A 21,083-nucleotide genomic window follows, 5' to 3' on the forward strand; every position below is an offset into this window, starting at 1 on the left:
ATTCCTATGACACCTGGTAATGGTTCTGTGTTTTTTACATTTAGTCAAGTTTTGACTAAATGTTTTAACATAGAGGGGGGAATCGAGACGAGGGTCGTGGTGTATGTGTGTGTGTGTGTGTGTGTGTGTGTGTGTGTGTGTGTGTGTCTGTCTGTCTGTCTGTCTGTCTGTGTGTGTAGAGCGATTCAGACCAAACTACTGGACCAATCTTTATGAAATTTTACATGAGAGTTCCTGGGATTGATATCCCCGAACGTTTTTTTCATTTTTTTGATAAATGTCTTTGATGACGTCATATCCGGATTTTCGTGAAAGTTGAGGCGGCACTGTCACGCCTTCATTTTTCAACTTAAATTTTGGTCAAGTAATCTTCGACGAAGCCCGGACTTCGGTATTGCATTTCAGCTTGGTGGCTTAGTAATGACTTTGGTCATTAAAAATCGGAAAATTGTAAAAAAAAAATAAAAATTTATAAAACGATCCAAATTTACGTTCATCTTATTCTCCATCATTTTCTGATTCCAAAAACATATAAATATGTTATATTTGGATTAAAAACAAGCTCTTAAAATTAAATATATAAAAATTATTATCAAAATTAAATTGTCGAAATCAATTTAAAAACACTTTCATCTTATTCCTTGTCGGTTCCTGATTCCAAAAACATATAGATATGATATGTTTCGATTAAAAACACGCTCAAACAGTTAAAACAAAGAGAGGTACAGAAAAGCGTGCTATCCTTCTTAGCGCAACTACTACCCCGCTCTTCTTGTCAATTTCACTGCCTTTGCCATGAGCGGTCGACTGACGCTACGAGTATACGGTCTTGCTGAAAAATGGCATTGCGTTCAGTTTCATTCTGTGAGTTCGACAGCTACTTGACTGAATGTTGTATTTTCGCCTTACGCGACTTGTTACATTTAGTCAAGTTTTGACTAAATGTTTTAACATCGAGGGGGAATCGAAACGAGGGTCGTGGTGTATGTGTGTGCGTGTGTGCGTGCGTGTGTGCGTGCGTGTAGAGCGATTCAGACCAAACTTCTGGACCGATCTTTATGAAATTTGACATGAGGGTTCCTGGGTATGATATCCCCGAACGTTTTTTTCATTTTTTTGATAAATGTCTTTGATGACGTCATATCCGGCTTTTCGTGAAAGTTGAGGCGGCACTGTCACGCTCTCATTTTTTCAACCAAATTGGTGGAAATTTTGATCAAGTAGTCTTCGACGAAGCCCGGACTTCGGTATTGCATTTCAGCTTGGTGGCTTAAAAATTAATTGATGACTCTGGTCATTAAAAATTTGAAAATTGTAAAAAAAAGTATTTTTTTCTAAAACGATCCAAATTTACGTTTATCTTATTCTCCATCATTTGCTGATTCCAAAAACATATAAATATGTTATATTCGGATTAAAAACAAGCTCTGAAAATTAAATATATAAAAAGTATTATCAAAATTAAATTTTCCAAATCAATTTAAAAACACTTTCATCTTATTCCTTGTCGGTTCCTGATTCCAAAAACATATAGATATGATATGTTTCGATTAAAAACACGCTCAGAAAGTTAAAACGAAGAGAGGTACAGAAAAGCGTGCTATCCTTCCCAGCGCAACTACTACCCCGCTCTTCTTGTCAATTTCACTGCCTATGCCGTGAGCGGTGGACTACGAGTATACGGTCTTGCTGCGTTTACATTACGTTCAGTTTCATTCTGTGAGTTAGACAGCTACTTGACTAAATGTTGTATTTTCGCCTTACGCGACTTGTTTGTAATTTGTATTTTGTTTTTCTGCAATAAATATTTGAAATGGATCTGAGACTGACTTACTACTTTTAGCACTCTTTTTCACCACATTCCCACGTACAGATATTGCAATATCAACTCTTCCTTTCTACCTGTTTCAAACAAGCTCTATTTTTTAATTAAAAAGTTTTTTTTTCTTGTGGCTGTTTGATCAATTCATAGCAAGCATTGACTGAAATAAACAATTTATATATCCAGCACAACATGCAATTCATTAACTTTTGACCCTAACCTTTAACACTTCCCAAAATAAATCTTTGGTGGACATTGCATCGACGCTGTTCATTTTGAATGAACATTTTTCTTGTTAGATCAGTGGTCTATGCCGGCGCATAGTTGTGTATTGACTGGATCAATCGCCAACTCGCTGCGCTCGCGGTAAGTGCTGACAACCGGAAGAAAGCTGCATTCCGAAAAAAGTCACTTCCGTTTCGCCATTTTTCGATGATGCCAGAGAAGTGAACCATGATTTCAAGATGCCCGGTGCAAATTGTTGTATGCCTGGATGCAGCGTGAGCTCACTAAGATCTTCAACGCTTATAACTTTCCATGGTATACCAAACGGAAAAGCGGATGCCGAATGGAGAGCTGCTCTTATACACAAAATCAACCGTGCTGACAAGCTTTTCAACCCGAAGAATGCGAGGATATGTTCCCGACATTTCAAAGAAACATGCTTCAAATACGGTACGTAAAAAACTAGTAATATAGCGAAAATAAGCTTTCATCTGATTGTCTGTGCTGTGTTGTTTTGCTTGTAATGCTTCAAGTGACGAAGTTCTAGTAGTATCAATCAATCAATCAATCAGTATGAGGCTTAGTACTAGTAGTATCTGTATCTGTATCTGTAGAATACGTCGCTAGCATCCAGATTGCTGGCTTTGGTGCGACGGGTGGGTGTGCGCAGCGACGTCGCTTATCGGCGGCTGGTAGTCAGCGCCGCCTTGAATGCCTCAATAGAGGCTGAGTGGGCAACTGTGTTGTCCAGGTGATTCCACTCTATTGTGGATCGTGGGAAGAACGACTGCTTGTATTGTTCAGTGTTGCAGCGTGGTACAGCGAAACACCTGTTGTTATTTTTTATGTAACTGTCTATGGGGTTGCTACCAACGTAGTCTGCTGTTTGTCTTCTGGGTCGAATCATGCGGCCAGCACCTTGAGGGGTCAGGAATTTGTCTGGAGGCATTGCTAGTAACTAGTACTTTTACAGCTCGCAGACAAAAAATAACACAATCGTATTCTGAATCATACATTGACAAAGGCGTAATTCTGAGCTATAATTATTAGGTAATGGGGAAAAAACCACTCTTTGTTCTTGTGATAATGTGTTTTTGAATATATTCTAGTAAACTTCTGGGTTAGAACTTAGATTTCTTTTGTTGTTTTACTCGGTCACTGAGTCAGTCTTGTTCATTCTTGACAGATTTGCAGTACTGTAGTGATGTTCCCAGGGGTCGGCCCTCGGCCCTGGGCCGGATACTTTGGTCTAATGACCGGTACCTTGTGTCTCTGGCGGACAAATGTCCGATAAGTTTATGTCAGAGACGGACACTGACCGATCGTTTTATTGCCACGTCGGACATGGCAACATTGATCCGTTTATTTAGATCAGGCATCAGATGATACGTCTCCTAATCTCCAAATCGGCAACGTCTTCTGTTGTTTGGTTTAGTAACTTCGCCCTTTGAAGACCGCGCAGTTTAAGAATTTTCGAAAGTTCAACTTCCGGTTGTATAGATTCTAGAAACTGCGAATGCGATCATGCCGCCTGCGAAGAAATTGAAACCGGACACTATATGCTGTTTTGATTTAATTTGTGGTTCATGTGTCTTTGCTTTGTTTTAGTATGATGTGTGTAAGAGAGTGCTGATTCCAGGTTCATTTTGGCATATTTCCCTAAGTTCCAGTAAATCGGTATGTAATTTTTGACCTTGACTTCTTCTTTACCTGAGATCTTTTGCTTTCTGTTAAACACACACTCACACACACACACACACACACACACACACACAGAGACACACACACACAAGAACTAAAAGAAGGCAAGTTTGGAATACAATTACATTATATTTCTCTCTCTGGTGTTTGTCACAGTGTGTGTGTACCAAAGGAGGATGTGGACGGCTTATTTCTTTCCACGTGAAATGACCGATTGTTTTTTACAGTTCAGGACAAATGTCCTATACTTTCAGCAAGGCTAGGACATTTGTCCTATAAGGACAAAATCCAAGGAACATCCCTGGTACTGTAGTGTGTTTTACTAATTCTTGTTTCTATTTCAATAGATCTAAATGTATAGGTCTGTTTAGTTAATTTAACTTATAATTTCGACTCAGCATTTTGAACATTTTCTTTGCATGTTTTTTTGCTGGGCCTACAGGCAAGCGAGCACTCATTCCAGGAAGTTTGCCAACCAACCATGTGCTACAGAAGTCAGTAGAAACACCAAAGACTCCAGCCAGGAAACCCCCAGTGAGTAAAAATTGCTGTTATTTGCCCAGTATAGTATGCTATTAGTGATACTGATAGTGATAATATGCTACTTGTAACTCTTTTGTGAGTACCGGTACATGTATACTGGGTGTTTTCTCAGTTTTTGTCCACTGTCAGATACATTTGTACAGGTAAACATGGCTGTTTGCTGAAAAAATCGTTGTGAAAAATTGTAATGTCTCTGAAGTTTGATTCAGTCCGTCATTCATTTTGATGGGAAGTCAACCCTTGGTGAGGCTAATACTAATATTGTTTTGATCTGTATTCTGCCAGTGCCATTGCCAACTGCCATGGTTGTTCTTGTGGAGTTCTAGAACAAGCTCTGGTTTGAATGACCAGCTAAAATTAATGCTAATAGTAAATAAGTACATTATTTTTGCATTAGCGGGGTATACAAAATATTTTATTAAAAAAATACCGCATGGTTTTGCTTGATCAAATCATTTATCAGCTAACAATATGCTTTTATTTCAGTTGGACCTGACTTGAGCATGGTTCCGTTGTCTCCGCAACAACAGCTTGATTGAGATACAGGCATGTCCAGTTTTCAGCAAGTGCAGGCTGAGTGTGAAGATCTGATGGCTGATCTAGACACAACATAAGCTGCTTGACACTATTCCAAGGTAAGCGAGAAGCTTTGAAAATAGTTACTTTAATTCAGTAATGCGTATTTATGTATGCAATACTCCTGCTGGTGAGTTCACTACAAACAGGTACTACATTAGAACTAGAAGAATAGGTTCCACAAGAACATTTCTGACTGTTGATGCCACTAAAACTCTTGTTACATCCTGCATTCTGTGTAGATTAGATTACAGCAAATCCCTTCTCATAGGCTGCCCTGACTCCACTCTCCAACCCTTGCAAAAAGTACAACACTCTGCAGCACTCCTCTCATGAAAGAACTTCACTGGCTTCCTGTGTCTCAACGTATTAGGTATAAAGCTGCCTGCTTCTGCTACAAGATCATCTCTGAATCGGCACCTGCCTATCTTTCGGAACTGGTCTCCCTCTACACTCCCTCTCGCACCCTTCGTTCTTCTGCTGATGCTCGACTTCTCCGTCAAGGTTGCTTTAAGCGCAAGGCTCATGGCTTCCGCACGTTTTCATATCATGGCCCTCAGTTATGGAATTCACTCCCCTTTCTATTACGTCACTCTCCATACATTTCATCTTTTAAGTCCAATTTGAAAACTCACTTGTTCCAACAACATTACGGATAGTTCCTCAGGCCAAACAAAAAAAATAGTCTGTTTACGGTAACATCGGCCCAAAAAATAGGGTCGGTAGGTCGGGATTTTTTTTTCTCCAAAAAACATTATCAAATTATTTTGCCAAAAAACAAACTTTGTTTTAAAATTTTGATTTTTTTTTCTTTTTTTCCCAAATGCCAAAAAAAAGTCTAGGGTCGCGCAAAAAAATAGGGTCAGTCGGGATACCATAAACAGACTTCTTTTTTTTGGGCCTTAGCATAGAGTCTGGGGATGTGAGATGTGCATGATGTGTTGTTTGAATCTGACAGTGATTGTATGAATTTTTTATACACATATTGTTGTCACGCGCTTTGAACTTCTGATAAGGCGCTTTATAAATGCCCGTTATTATTATTATTATTATAAGTAGATACACACTTGTAAACTTATGTTAGTTTTCACACGTGAGCATGAAGTGCCTTTATGAGGAATGTATAGTGGCTTGCAATACAGTAAAACCTGTCTCTAACGGACACCCTTTGGGAATGGTAATAGTGTCCCTATTAGACAGGTGTGTCCCTTCTTCACAGGTGGAGGGGCCGGGGCAATATTTTACAAAGAGCACGTAAAATGAACAAGACACTTTTTGTCAGTCCTGTAGTATGTATTTATTGGATTGAACATGAGACTCACTGAAAATGTGAGTAAACAAATGATACATGTAGCAAACAACAACAACATCCCCCCCCCCCTCCCACCTACCCCGTTCCCTACACACACTGTGCATTCAAACTTACGCAAGTCGGACGTCACAAAGCTAAAAATAGCTGACTCTTCATCAGTCATTCAACGGGAAATTCCGCAGTGTGTCTCGACCAAATTGGGTCAGCTCTTGTTTCATTCAGTTTTTCTAGTCTCAGCATAAATGCATGGAACAAAAATTTAGCTGTGTTAACTATTGTTTCCTTCGAACGATTGCTTACAAAGAGAGAGAGATCATCACGTCTTCTTTTTCCGATTTGATCCTCGCGATCTGTGTTTTACCACATCCCATCTCCTTCGCCACATCTCGGCATGATTGGCCGCTATCTAGTTTTTTCAAGGCAGCGACACGCTGCTCTAAAGTCAACGCTTTTCTTTTTCCTGCTGGAGATTCCATTTTCAAACACAGTAGTCTACTGTTGCTTTTGGTTGTGACTGTATCCACAATGCGGAAAAGCGAAAGTGAGCGAAGCGAAAGTGAGCGAAGCGAAAGTGAGCGAAGCGAAAGTGGGTCTCCATCTAAACAAGCCACTGATTGGTCAGAAAAGGGACAGGACAACCAATCAACAACCATTTGTGCTACGGCTGTCGAGCACTGTCTGCATAACAGTCGAGTTTTCGAAGTTGCGTTTTTATGTACGTTGTGTCCGTTTGTGACAGTGTTTACACTTCCTACGGTCCGAAAAATCGCGTCCGTAAGTGGCAGGTGTCCGCCCGTTAAAGGTTAGTTATTGTTGAAATCGTGTTCGTGCCATGATAAACTGTCCGTATGTAGCAGGTGGCCGTTACAATAAGGGTCCGCTAGACTCAGGTTTTACTGTATTGAATTTGAGGGATGTTTGCAGTTATATAATATATTAGCACAGCTCAGTTTTCTTCAGGGTTCCGTGAGAACAGTGAAATTCTCCTTTGAGGACTGAAAAATATCTTGGATAATTGGTCTTAATTGGGGGGGGGGGGGGGGGGGGGGGAGATTTAAAACATAAGTACATTCACATGTGTTTTTCATTTTCACTGTGTCCTTCTCTACTTGTTTCTTTGTTTTCCCATTGACATATATTTTTGTTCTTGTCTATATTTTTTACATAGGTAGGTGCTGTCCTCATCCCCAGCCGACTGTTTCCGCTGAAGCCGTGAAGGATGCTTCTTCATGTAGGCGTGGACATCTTTTTCGTCGCCGTGCAAGGCTTCCAGTTCCAGTACCATATAATTTTGTGAATACTCTGGGGACCTGTCATCAACTTTGGAAGGACGCTTTATTTTAACACTTTGTACCCCATCTATGTTGACCAAGATTTTTTAAGCCGAGACCAGCTGTGCTGCAGCAGGTCACTCAGAATTGTAGAAACTGTATCAACAGGCTAGAATCCTGGCGTTAGATCAACGTTACTTAAGCGACTGAAGCTAACAGTCTAAGCAGGATGCGGATATGTGCCGAATGATAACAGATGCAATGTACATAGTGACTGTGTACCTGGGAGACAAGGAGTTAAGACCACATCTGAACTGAGGATTTAGTCTCTCCATAATCAAACGCTGAAGAAGATTTAAGAATGAACTTTGTTAGATAAATTATGGTTGTTATGATCGTCACATTTTAGGTCCCCCCCTCCCCCCCTTTTCAAACTTCCCCGCTTTTCAGACCTTACATTTTTGGATTTTCTGTTCACAACCTGTTGTACATTTACCTACATATTAAGCAGGTTTCCTCCTTTTTAAGACCAGCTTATTTTTTTATTCTTGGAGGCCTGAAAAGGGGGTTTGGAAGGACACTGTATTTGTTTGTTCGAAATTCAGAATTCAAATAATTCTTCATCAACGAGTTATTACTGCCTCACCATAGCAGTTAGGCCAGTCTTACTAACTCTTACTTTTATTAATGTGCCGTGATGCAAAGACGTTGAGCAGTTTTCAGATGTTTATGAATCCAGGGCTTTCAAAATTTACTGACATGTTGGACTCCATGACATCCAAACATGAAGTTCAGTTACCCCTTTTTGAGTCACTTGAGAAAATGTGACTATGTAATCGGTCAGTGTTAGTCTGTCCGGCCGGCCGTCCGGCCGGCCGTCCGGCCGGCCGTCCGTAGACACCACCTTAACGTTGGACTTTTCTCGGAAACTATCAAAGCGATCGGGCTCATATTTTGTTTAGTCGTGACCTCCAATGACCTCTAAACTTTAACGATGGTTTCGTTGACCTTTGACCTTTTTCAAGGTCACAGGTCAGCGTCAAAGGAAAAATTAGACATTTTATATCTTTGACAAAGTTCATTGGATGTGATTGAAACTTTGTAGGATTATTCTTTACATCAAAGTATTTACATCTGTAGCCTTTTACGAACGTTATCAGAAAAACAAGGGAGATAACTAGCCTTTTCTGTTCGGCAACACACAACTTAACGTTGGGCTTTTCTCGGAAACTATAAAAGTGACCGGGCTCAAATTTTATGTGAACGTGACTCATTGTGTTGTGAATAGCAATTTCTTCCTGTCCATCTGATGCCTCATATAATATTCAGAACTGCGAAAGTGACTCGATCGAGCGTTTGCTCTTCTTGTTAACTTTGAAGGTCACATTGTGGACGAATTTTTAGCAAAAAGTTGGAACATGGTATGACTGTTCTTACTCACAAGGGAAGTGATTTTGTTATTTACTGATTTTCATTTTGTGTGGCCTTCTTTCACCCATTTAATCATTCATAAATGTTCATACCCAAGGGAAGTAATTCACATATATCTATGGCCAATGTTTTCACAGGGCATCTGCCCCCCCCCCCCCCACCCCCCCCCCCCCTCCCTCCCAACACACACTCACATGGGCTAAAACTTACATGGCTCTTATGGGTATGACTCTCTTACTCACAAGGGAAGTAATTTACTGATGGTGTGTTTTCATTTCGTGTGGCCTTCGCCGATTTAAATAATTTATTTTAGCTTATCCAATTATAGTGTGGATGAACACTGTCTCCACTCAAAATAGTCCTTTGCTATTGTACATTGTGAATCAGCATTTTTGTTTTTGTCCTGTTTGAATAAAGTGCAATCATTTTACAACCAAAGTGTTAATGTTAAAGATGTTTACATAATGTGTGAAGGATGATGCATTTGAAAACTAATATTGTTAAATGTAAATTGACCTGTGACAAGTCAGCATAGTGCAATATCCAAGCATGAAACCCGCACACAATTCCCAAACAACATGCTTTCTTTTCCACAAAATTCCATCCAGTGGAAAACAATTATGTGAACGTCATAACATGGTGTTTTTTTACATTAATAATCAAGCCTTACACCAAACACCAACATAACATGGAGTTAATAGGCATTTGAGCAAGCTTTAACACCAACATAACATGGGGTTTTGCATGTTATACCAGCAATAACATGATGTTAATCACATTACAAGCAAGCTGTAACACCACCAAAACAAACAGTTTTGCAAGTTAAGTCTACGATAACATGATGTTAATCACATTACAAGCAAGCTGTAACACCACCAAAACAAGCAGTTTTGCAAGTTAAGTCTACGATAACATGATGTTAATCACATTACAAGCAAGCTGTAACACCACCAAAACAAGCAGTTTTGCAAGTTAAGTCTACGATAACATGATGTTACTTGGCGTTAAACCAAAGCTTTAATGCCATCAAAACTTGGAATTTTTGCATGTTACAGACATGCTGTAACATGGTTTAACATGATGTTTTGACCGTCGCAAAACGCGCTGAAATTCCAGGCAATTTCGCTGCGATAACTTCAACAAAATCCAATCAAAATCTGGCGTTATCGTGAACACCAAAATGTAATAAACCCATTGAAACTTGAAGTTTTGTTGGGATTTTGAGTAGTTTTGTAAGATACAAAACGCCACTTTTCGCCCAGTGACATACTCAAAACATTCAGCGACTCTGATCGCATGAACACACACACACACACACACACACACACACACACACACGCGCGCGCGCGCGCGCACACACTCACGCGCATTGTTCAACAAGAGAAAGTACTGCACTTATGTTGACATGTATCTCAAATCTAGAGATATAACACTAAATTTGACAGAATAAAAAAACTCATGTTTCATATTACTGTCAAATTAGATATATCTATGCCATATTTCGGATGCAGCACTATAAAGCACATTGTACATGTATACAAAATCTCGGATATTAGAAATGTCCGCTGCGCCAATAGCAGATTTTGCGATACGTTGACTTTTTAATCTCGGAGTCTTCAACAAAACACATCGGATCACGTGATATCTTTTTCTTTACGGAAAGCACACACACACACGGAATCCTCACAGTAGAAAGGACTCAACTTGTAACAAGAGCAGATCAAGCTTAGTTTCGTAGTGTTGTAAACTCGCCCCCCCCAAACAAAATATTGCACCCATTTTTGTACCCATACTAAACTTATTATTCCTTTGTCATTTTATCCCCAACTCCTATGCCATTTAAGGTCCTCCACTTGGCTTTCTTTTTGGATACAATGACACAGGAATGAATGGTTTAGTGGGGGTACATAAATGGGTGCAATCAGTTTTTGGCAGAGTTTACATTGTCCGAATGTCGCAGGGCTCCCCATAGCGCGCGTCCATGCGTCCTATACGCAAAAGAAGCCGAAAACACGTACTAGAAATATATGGAGGGGGTTCCTGGACGCACTAGATTTTAAAAGAGCGGGTCCTAGGACGCACTAAGTTTCCTTTATCGTGCGTACCGTAGATACCATTTTCAGACTGCAATCGACACTTCGCAGCACACTATACGTGACCACAATGTTTTATAATTACACTGGGACTTTCTGGCTTTTGGACCCTTGGGACCCTCTAAAATATTGCGGTGGGGGTCCATGGACCCTCTAAAATGTAAAAGTGGGGGTCCCGGGACGCACTAGGAGGGGCATCCGTGGGGAGCCCTGTGTCGTTTTAGCAACGTACACGATCATATTCACTGCCACAACCCAGTATAGTCTTTCACATGGAAAAAGAGCATCCTTCCACTGAGACACATACCAACAATCCATATCGTGGTTGCATTCTCTGCAAAGTGACATTATTTTGTTCATGAAGACATTTTGCAGATTGACGTAGGTATCATTTAAGGTCTTTCTTAATTGATCCCGAAGTTGACTTCGTGAAGACGAGCCTATTGTGTTTGACAAGATTACACACGTAAGATAACGGTAAGGATAATATTTCATATAGTCCTGTGAGGTTACCCTCATGGAAATCAATATCAATCAATATGAGGCTTATTTCGCGCGTATTCCGTGGGTACAGTTCTAAGCGCAGGGATTTTTTATTTTTTTATTTTTTTTATGCAATTTATATTGCGCACATATTCAATGCGCAGGGATTTATTTATGCCGTGTGAGATGGATTTTTTTTACACAATACATCACGCATTCACATCGGCCAGCAGATCGCAGCCATTTCGGCGCATATCCTACTTTTCACGGCCTATTATTCCAAGTCACACGGGTATTTTGGTGGACATTTTTATCTATGCCTATACAATTTTGCCAGGAAAGACCCTTTTGTCAATCGTGGGATCTTTAACGTGCACACCCCAATGTAGTGTACACGAAGGGACCTCGGTTTTTTGTCTCATCCGAAAGACTAGCACTTGAACCCACCACCTAGGTTAGGAAAGGGGGGAGAAAATTGCTAACGCCCTGACCCAGGGTCGAACTCGCTTCCGAGCGCAAGTGCGTTACCACTCGGCCACCCAGTCCAGAAATTCGGGCTGCTTTATCTCTGGGGAAAGCGAGCTGCCATACAGTAGTTTTCTGTGCTTCTTATTTTTCTTCTTCTTTTTCCTGCATACGTGTATTCATTTTTCCAAGCCCTGAGACTTTCGCTTTGAACTTGGTTTTTTTTTTTATAGTGTGCATGCATGCACACGGGGGTGTTCAGACACCGAGGAGAGTCTGCACAAAGCTAACTCTGGGAAATAAATCCCTCGCCAAACATGGGGATCGAACCTACGCCGATAGCGACAACTGGTTTTGAAGCCAGCACCGCTACCTACTAAGCTATTTCTCTGCATTAAATAAAATTCTATTAAGCACGATTAGTAGTAAACTGACGCATGTGCCTGTGCACCAAACGTCAGTTAAATCTGGAGTTCAGTTCAGTTTGCAGCGATGACTCAAAAGGGTCGATATAATCGTATATCACCGTGTAGTGTCAAGGCCCGGGAAACGTAAGATATAAGCCGTAACACACTCTTGTCACACCATCGGAATTAACGATTTGAGTCTAAAGTATGGAACAATTTAACATGCTGAAAGACATTTTAACACAACCTGGTATAATCCGCATTCAGCTTTCACGTGCATGAGCTTTTTTGTTATATTTCCATCGCTGAGGGATAGCATACAGAGTTAATCTTTTTGCTAAGCAGTTGGGGTTCTCTTCTGATGTAGTGAGTTGACCAATCTATACATTTGCCTGCGTAGAGCCTTTTGAAACTACCGAAGAGGCCTAACCCTATATACGACAAAGACGACATAATTATCACATGGGCATTGCTAGCAGAACTCAAAAGGGTCCCTGCCTGACCGGTATATTATTAATTGGGGGGGTCAACTAGAAACAGGCCTGATTGGTCAAAAAGAGATACGGTGCACTAAAATGATATTTGTTATTATCATGGTGTAATGTGGCCAGATGTTAAAGTGCTACTTAGCTGGCGTAGCTAGTTGAGCAAAATATCAGTATGTGTGGATTATTTTAAGATACTTTTACACCTTAATTAATACATACTTTAAGCTACTCTTAAAACATAAGTTAGGAAACAGAGCATGATATATTTCTTTAAATATGTAGGGAACAGCTCCCTTTTTCCTATTCTGGGAAGTTGAGCAAACCATATAGACCGTTGCAGGATGCCCAAGGGCTGTACAACTACAGTTTTAGATACAGGGTATGCATCACGTCAAACATGAGATCACATAACACACATTCTCCGTATATTGTCAAAATTGCCCGGTCACTGAGCATCATTATAGGCTCCAAGCCAGCTAGGCCTACCGTGCACCCCCCTCAGGATCCAGCTTCAGTAGGCTAGAGATATTCACTGGGGTCTACTGAATGAAACAGAAAACCCACATTTCTTGGTGCCTATCAAGGATCACTACAGCCAGCCTATCTAACATTGAACACTGTAATAGGTATTTTCACAAGATTTATGATCAACTTAACTGTTTTGATTTAAAAAAAAAGTGGTTCTCTGTTCATTCATTGCTGCTGTGCATTGTTGTGATTTCACAGATAAATTTAGCGTTCGAGGGGGTACCCTTAAACAAAGGGGCATAAGTAGTAGTGGGAATGAGTTTTTTCGTGGCGAACTTGATAAAACATGTTCAGTAGACCCCAATGAATATCTCTGGCCTACTGAAGCTGGATCCTGAGGGGGGTGCGCGGTAGGCCTAGCTGGCTTGGAGCCTATTACGCTTAGTGGTAAGGGTGTCCTGTTAGCATTGCGAGATGAGCAATGTTTCGAACTGTGTATTTGTAACAGTTGAAGATGTCGAAAGGCCCCGCCTATCAACCGCATACACATTTTCTGTTCTCGACATAAGTTCTAAGACAACAGAACACGCACCAGTATTACTATCTACTCGGATGGAATAAACATTATCTGGAAGCTTCATGGTAAGGTCCTCTTCTGCTGTCATGGCAAGATGATCACTGTTTTCGTGTGTGTGTGTGTGTGTGTGTGTGTGTGTGTGTGTGTGTGTGTTTTGTGTGTGTGTGTGTGTGTGTGTGTGTGCGCGTGCGTTCTGAAACTATCAAGGTCTTTTTTGTCTGTTGTGTTTTTGTGGACTCTTTTGTCTGAAATCATGTCCAAATGAACATGTTTGTGTTTTCGTGGACTCTTTTATCTGCAATCATGTCCAAATAAACATTGCTGTGTTTTCGTGGACTCTTTGGTCTGCAATCATGTCCAAATAAACATTGTTGTGTTTTCGTGGACTGTTTTGTCTGCAGTCATGTCCAAATGGACATTGTTTATGTTTTATTGGACTCTTTTGTCTGCAATCATGTCTAAATGAACATTGTGTTTTCGTGGACTCTTTTGTCTGCAATCATGTCCAAATGAACATGTTTGTGTTTTCGTGGACTCTTTTGTCTGCAATCATGCCCAAATAAACATTGCTGTGTTTTCGTGGACTCTTTGGTCTGCAATCATGTCCAAATAAACATTGTTTGTGTTTTCGTGGACTCTTTTGTCTGAAATCACGTCCAAATGAACATTGTTGTGTTTTCGTGGACTGTTTTGTCTGCAGTCATGTCTAAATGAACATTGTTTGTGTTTTCGTGGACTCATGGTCTTTTGTTTGCAGTCATGTCCATATGAACATTGTTTATGTTTTCTTGGACTCCTTTGTCTGCAATCATGTTCACATGAACATTTTTTCTGTTTTCTTTGGCTAGGGTCTTGTGTCTGCTATCATGATCAAATGAGGATTGTTTGTGTTTTGTTGTGTTTTCTTTCGTCTGCAATTATGTTCAAATGATCTTTGTTTCTGTTTTCTTGGACTCAGAGTCTTATAATCTACAATACTGTCCAATTGAACATTGTGTTTCTCAGTGTGTAGACAGTATCCGGAATGGACAGATCTAACACCACAAGCTCAACAAAAACTCACAAGCTCAAGTAACCAGCATATGGTGACACACAAAAATGATAACAAAACACACTCTTGGTGTACCCTTAGCCCAAAATGATGAGATACAGAGCGTCATCATCACACTGCTGCTTGTGACGTGGGAACATCTTTGGGACCAGCCAACAGATGCCCACAACGCTTGACAGTAACGTTCCACACTGAGCATAAACCAACATAAACTACAAGCAAAAGATCGTTACAATGTAAGCATAAGCAAAAGACCCTCCCGAAGAAGTCGGCGACTGTCTGACGAAAGTTTGATGAAGAATTCATCGACACCGGTTGCTGTTGTGCTTTTTTGTTTGTTTTGAAGAAGTATAAGCTTATAAAAAGCATACTTTTGATGTATTATGAGCACGTATACACCACTTGAAGTTTGAGGGCTGAACATGGTTCTGCTCCTATTGCGAGTTGAGCATTGTGTGTGTGTGTGTGTGTGTGTGTGTGTGTGTGTGTGTGTGTGGGTCATCGTTTTGTGGCGAAAGACTTTACAGTATAATTTTACCTCTCATGCTCGGCCTTGTCATAACTCATGTACTGATAACTACTGAGGGCACTTCCAGTTCTCACTTTTCCTGTGTGTTTGGAGCATTTTTCTGATGCCAAAAGCCCACAGCCCGGGCCGGGAACACAATGCAACTCTTCACACCAGAAATAAGCTCACATGACAGACTGCACAGTGCTAAACTAGGCAACACTAAACATGCGTGATGGTAGTATTTTTCTTCTATCATGGCGAGGATGAGCATTTTGAGATGCTGACAGATATAAGCATGCTACCAAAAACACGCTCTGAGCAAGATTTGGTCTCAGACGACGGACACTGAAGAGAACACAATGTCGGTGTCATTGCACACTTCAAGGCAATTTGAGCATTTTGGGATGTGGAAAGACCTCACACTGCCACCTCACAAACACACTATGATTGCACTTGAAGGGAATCAAATTGACAAAGCAGGGGCCCGGGTAGCTCAGTGATCCTAAGGTCGCAGGTTCGAGTCCGGGCCGGACACGGGTCAACTTTATGTGCAGACTCAGAGGCGGTATCCATGTTCCACCCCCGTGGCACGTAAAGACCTCGGTCATTCTGCCATAAGTGCAGGTGGCTGATTACACCTAAACACGCAGACACCTGGGTAGCGCGACTCTGTTGCTGCTAGCTTTCCACTGAGAGGAAGCGACCCGAATTTCCCAGCGATGGAACAATAAAGTAATGAAAAAATGAAAATGAGAAAGTACACACTTGATGCTTTCTGGTAGAGTTTTCTTTCTGTTTTTCAAGGCGACTTGAGCATTAAGTGATGACAACAGATACTTACACGACAACCCAACAATCAACCCACTGGCTGTTATGTAAATTGTGTCTTGATGCTTTATGCTATAGTTTCTGTGTTCAATGCGACTTGAGCAATTTGTGACGTCAACAGACTCTCACACTACAAACTCACAATCCAGCAATCAACTCACAAAGTCAACACTTTGCTGTTAGCTGCATTGTTTCTTAATACTGAATTCTAGAGTTTCTGTTGTCAAGGCGACTTGAGCATTATGTGATGTCAACACGTACACTACAATTAAACTCAAGCCAACAATCAACACTTCGATGCTTAATGATGAAAGTTGTCTTCTGTCAGGACGAGTTGAGCATTTTAAGATGCCGATAAACCTCAGATAACGGCCTCTCACACACACACACACACTAACTCACAAAAGCACACACTTTTCAAGCACACCGCCAACAGCTGTGCGTACTTCATGGCATAACTAATGCTTTATGATAGAGGTTTTGTGTTTTCAAGGCGAATTGAGCACTTTAAGATGTTGACAATCTCACAATACGGCCTCTCACTGGAAACCCACACACTTCTCTGTCATCAACAACAGTCGGTGCTAAATAACGACGTGTTGCTTTATGCTGGCAGACCTCACAATACGGCCTCTCACTGGAAACCCACTCACAATTACACTAGTACATGTCTCAATCTGTCATCAACAGCAAGCAGTGCTAAATAACGACTTGTTGCTTAATTCTGACAAACCTAACAACACGGCCTCTCACTGGAAACCCACTCACAATAACGCACATGTCTCAGTCTGTTATCAACATAACGCAATGCTAAATAACTACTAAGTGCTTTATCCTGGCAGACCTCACAGTACGGTCCTCACTGGAAACCCACTCTGTTCGTGTTTCATAGCATAACTGATGCTTTATGATAGAGTGGGTTTTATCAAGGCGAGTTGAACACTTTAAGGTACTGACAGACCTCACAATACGGCCTCTCAATGAAAACCCACTCACAATAACAGACTTGTTTCAGTCTGTCATCAACAGCAAGCAGCGCTAAATAAAGACTTGGTTCTGAATGCTGGCAGACCTCACAATACGGCCTCTCACTGGAAACCCACTCTGTTCGTGCTTCATGGCACAACTGATGCTCTGTGATAGAATTGTTTTGTTTTCAAGGCGAATTGAGCACTTTAAGGTACTGACAAACCTCACAAAACGGCCTCTCACTAGAAGCCCACTCTGTTCGTGCCGCTTCGTGGCATAACTGATGCTTTAGAATAGAGTGTGTTTGTTTTCAAGGCGAGTTGAGCACGTTAAGGTACTGACAGACCTCACAATACGGCCTCTCACTGGAAACCCCACTCACAATAACACACATTTGTCAGTCAGTGCTTCATAGCGTCCTGGTGTTTTATGCTTCACAATACGGCCACTCACTTGAAACTAACTCTCAATAAACACACATTTCTCAGTCTGTCATCAACTGTAGTCAGCGCTACATAGCGTCCTGGTGTTTCACGGTAGAGTTTTTCTGCTGTCGCGGCGAGTTGAGCATGAGAATAGAGCTGTGCCTCTTGCTGCGCTTCCAGAAGCAGAGAGTCTCTTTTAAGCTGCGCCTGAAGTGGTCGGAGAACATCCAGTAGATGAAAGGGTTGAGGCCGCAGTTGAGGTACATCATCACAGACGCGATGGGGCTTAGGAGGTCAAAGATGCCCCCCGTGGACTCGTACACGTTCCAGAAGTGCAGCAGGTTGCGAAGGTGAAAGGGTAGGACGCAGATGGCAAAAATGGTCACCACGGCAACCAGAAGCCTGATGACCCTCCGCCTGGAGGTCAAGCCTCGTTGACTGCTGATCCTGCAGTGTGTACGGAGCCGTCTTGGCGCCCTTCCGCTGCCTCTTCCGAAGTACCCCCCGTCCCCTCCTCCTCCTCCTCCTCCTCCCCCTCCTCCTCCTCCCCCTCCTCCTCCTCCCCCTCCTCCTCCTATGGCTATTCCGTTACCCGCGTCTGCGCGGGAACGGTAGCTGTCGTACTCGTCTGACGAAGGGATGTCGCTCATCTCGTAAGCGTAGTCGTCGTACTTCACCTTCTTCTTGGACTTGTTTTTGTGTCCCGTGTGTTTGTACGACCCCACGTTATCCAGGCGGTGGTTGTACTGCCCCGTAGGGCTGGGGCCGGGGCTCTGGTGGCCGCGTCTGGAGAAGCGAGTCCGCTGCAGACAGTTGAAGCAGTTGCCGCAACCCTTTAGGTTCACCATCTCCACCTCTCCCTTCACCTCGCGGGTCTGGGAGCAAGCCAGCATCCGCTGAGAGCTGTCGGAGTCGGCGTGCTTGAGGACAGGGGACTTCCCCCCTCTTCCACTGCCGACACCCCCTCCTCCTCCTCCTCCTCCGTTGCCTGAGTGGACCCTGCCCTCTTCGCGGCCTTCCATCAGGCGGCTTTTGCTGCCTAGCAGTCCTCTGCTGTCATTTCTTCTCATCTCCCCTACGTTGCCTCCTCCTCCTCCCCCTCCTCCGCCTCCTCCTCTTCCTCCGCTTCCCCCACCCCCACCCCCCGGCAGAACGCCCACAGTCACCACCGACCCGAAACCATTATCCCCCAGGGATTCACAGTAGCTCACACACGTGCGTCCTGGGTTGGGCGAAGGCATGCCATAGTTTCCACCGCCGTGGTTGCTGAGCAGATGATGATGTTGATGCAGGTGGTTGTTCTTGTTGCTGGCGTCTAAGGCCACAGCCAAGCTGACGGAGTTGGTCCTGGAGGTGCGACGGTTGTTGTCGTCGCGCACGGCGGTGGCGGAGGTTGCCCAGAGCGTGCAGGAAATCCGGCCGTACATCATGAGGATGACGGTGAGAGGGAGGAGGTACCACAGAACGAAGTGCGCTGTGTAATACGCCGTCTGCTTACGCCAACCATGCACACAGAGACACAAGAGCATTTTAGTGAAAACGTGTTACCATCAAGATGACAGGTCGAAAATGCGTTTATAAATAGCTAATAATAAATATAAAAAATAAATAAATTCACACTAAAAAAAAAAGAACTATACATGTTTTGTCACTCAAACCTCAATTCCTTCCGTCCCTCTCCTCTCTGTCCCCATCCCTTTCTCTCTCTCCCACTCTCCTCATCATCCCTGTCCTCCCCCTACTCCGCCCAATCTCTCCTTCTCTCTCATCCTCCCCCAGCGCCCCCCTTCCCCCCCCCCTCCCCCCTGTTTCTTCACTTTTTGTTTTACGCTCTCCCTCTATTACCCAGTCACTCCGCTCCTTAATCTTGCCCAGCGCCACCACGGTCCGCCCCCGCCACCCTTTTGGTCGCGTAACTCTTGACTTCAAAAGGGACACGTACGGACCTAACCCCCAAGTTCGGCGCGGGATGTGTGTCCCAGAGTCAACTTTGTGCAGACTCTCCTCGGTGTCCGAACACCCCCGTGTGCACGCATGCGCATGATAAAGATCCCAGGGTCACAGCGAAAGCCTCAGGCCTTGGAAACACCATCTTGAACACACGGCCAGTATAACTGGCCTTGACACGGAACGATTCAAGGGGGGCAATCTCAGTCATCTGAAAGAGGGAAATCCAAACGCATTCCGCCTTGTTCGATTTTATGGGCTTGGACGATAGAGAAAAATAAGAAAAGCAAAAGCTGGAGTCCAGTCTGGACGAAACTGCTATCAAGAACGCAGAATTGATTTTTTCTGAGTTTTTTTTAGCCGTAAGCGCCATGTTTATCGGAGCAGGAAACTCTTCCAGAGTGAGGCCCCTTTGTTGGTTTCACTGCGGCAGCCAGCAGTTATGAGAAATGAGAAATGGCGCTTACGGCTAAAAAAAAAACTCAGAAAAAATGAATTCTGCGTTCTTGATAGCAGTTTCGTCCAGACTGGACTCCAGCTTTTGCTTTTCTTATTTTTCTCTATCGTCCAAGCCCATAAAATCGAACAAGGCGGATTGCGTTTGGATTTCCCTCTTTCAGATGACTGAGATTGCCCCCCTTGAATCGTTCCGTGTCAAGGCCAGTTATACTGGCCGTGTGTTCAAGATGTGGAAACACGAATACATGCATGCAAAAATATGAAGCTCCGGTGTCCGTTCGGCCAACAGCCCATAAAGTAACCATTTCAGCACTGACCCAAGACGACCCAACCCGGTCCCTAGCCCATTTCAGGTCTCTTCTCGCAGCCGGCAGCCAGCTGTCTACCCCCCCCCCCCCCCTCCCCCCTGCTTTTTTGTAAAACTTTTTTTTTATATAAAGCCGGGTTTTCCCGTGTAACATGCCCCTAATGGCTTTGCCGCGAGGCCGTAAAACTTACATTTTCTTCTTTAAACACATACGACACTCACCAGGTTAACCAGCGGCAGTGTCATGTAGCAGAACGCACCGTCAGGCGTGGAGGTCGTGTCGAACATCAAAAGCATGGGAATGTTGTACACCCCTGCCATCACCCACACAACCACCTGAAACATAGGACAAGGAACTCATCATGTTGTACATGTGAAGAAACAATCGCAACACAACGACCTGAAACATAGGACAAGGAACTCATCATGTTGTACATGTGAAGAAACAATCGCAACACAACGACACACAGTCACATTGGAAAGCTTTTGACGACAAACATAGAGCGCAGCAAATGATAGCAATTCATCATTTAGGGTTGCTTTGTTGTTGTTGTTTGTTTTTGTTGTTGTTTTTGTTGTTGTTGTTGTTGTTGTTGTTACTGTTGTTGTTTTGCTTTTTGTTTTTGTTGTTGTTGTTTTTGTTGTCTGGGAAATAAATTCCGCTCGGAAACGAACCAATGCCAACAGCGACAAACGCCATGTACGCCAGACGCGTTACACACTG

The 21,083-nt window shown here is 42.7% G+C and overlaps 2 long non-coding RNA genes across 2 annotated transcripts in view; both read left to right on the top strand.

Moving 5' to 3' along the window:
- LOC138966286 (uncharacterized) overlaps positions 1-21,083 on the top strand; it is a 470,291-nt gene that overhangs the window by 305,193 nt on the left and 144,015 nt on the right. The window lies entirely within an intron of this gene.
- On the top strand, positions 4,596-8,211 carry LOC138966278 (uncharacterized). The gene is made up of 2 exons (XR_011455657.1): positions 4,596-4,926; positions 7,352-8,211. It is a non-coding gene; the product is annotated as an uncharacterized lncRNA (long non-coding RNA).

This window comes from Littorina saxatilis, linkage group LG5 (genome assembly GCF_037325665.1).
Source record: "Littorina saxatilis isolate snail1 linkage group LG5, US_GU_Lsax_2.0, whole genome shotgun sequence".
In the NCBI taxonomy this organism is placed as follows: Eukaryota; Metazoa; Mollusca; class Gastropoda; order Littorinimorpha; family Littorinidae; genus Littorina; species Littorina saxatilis.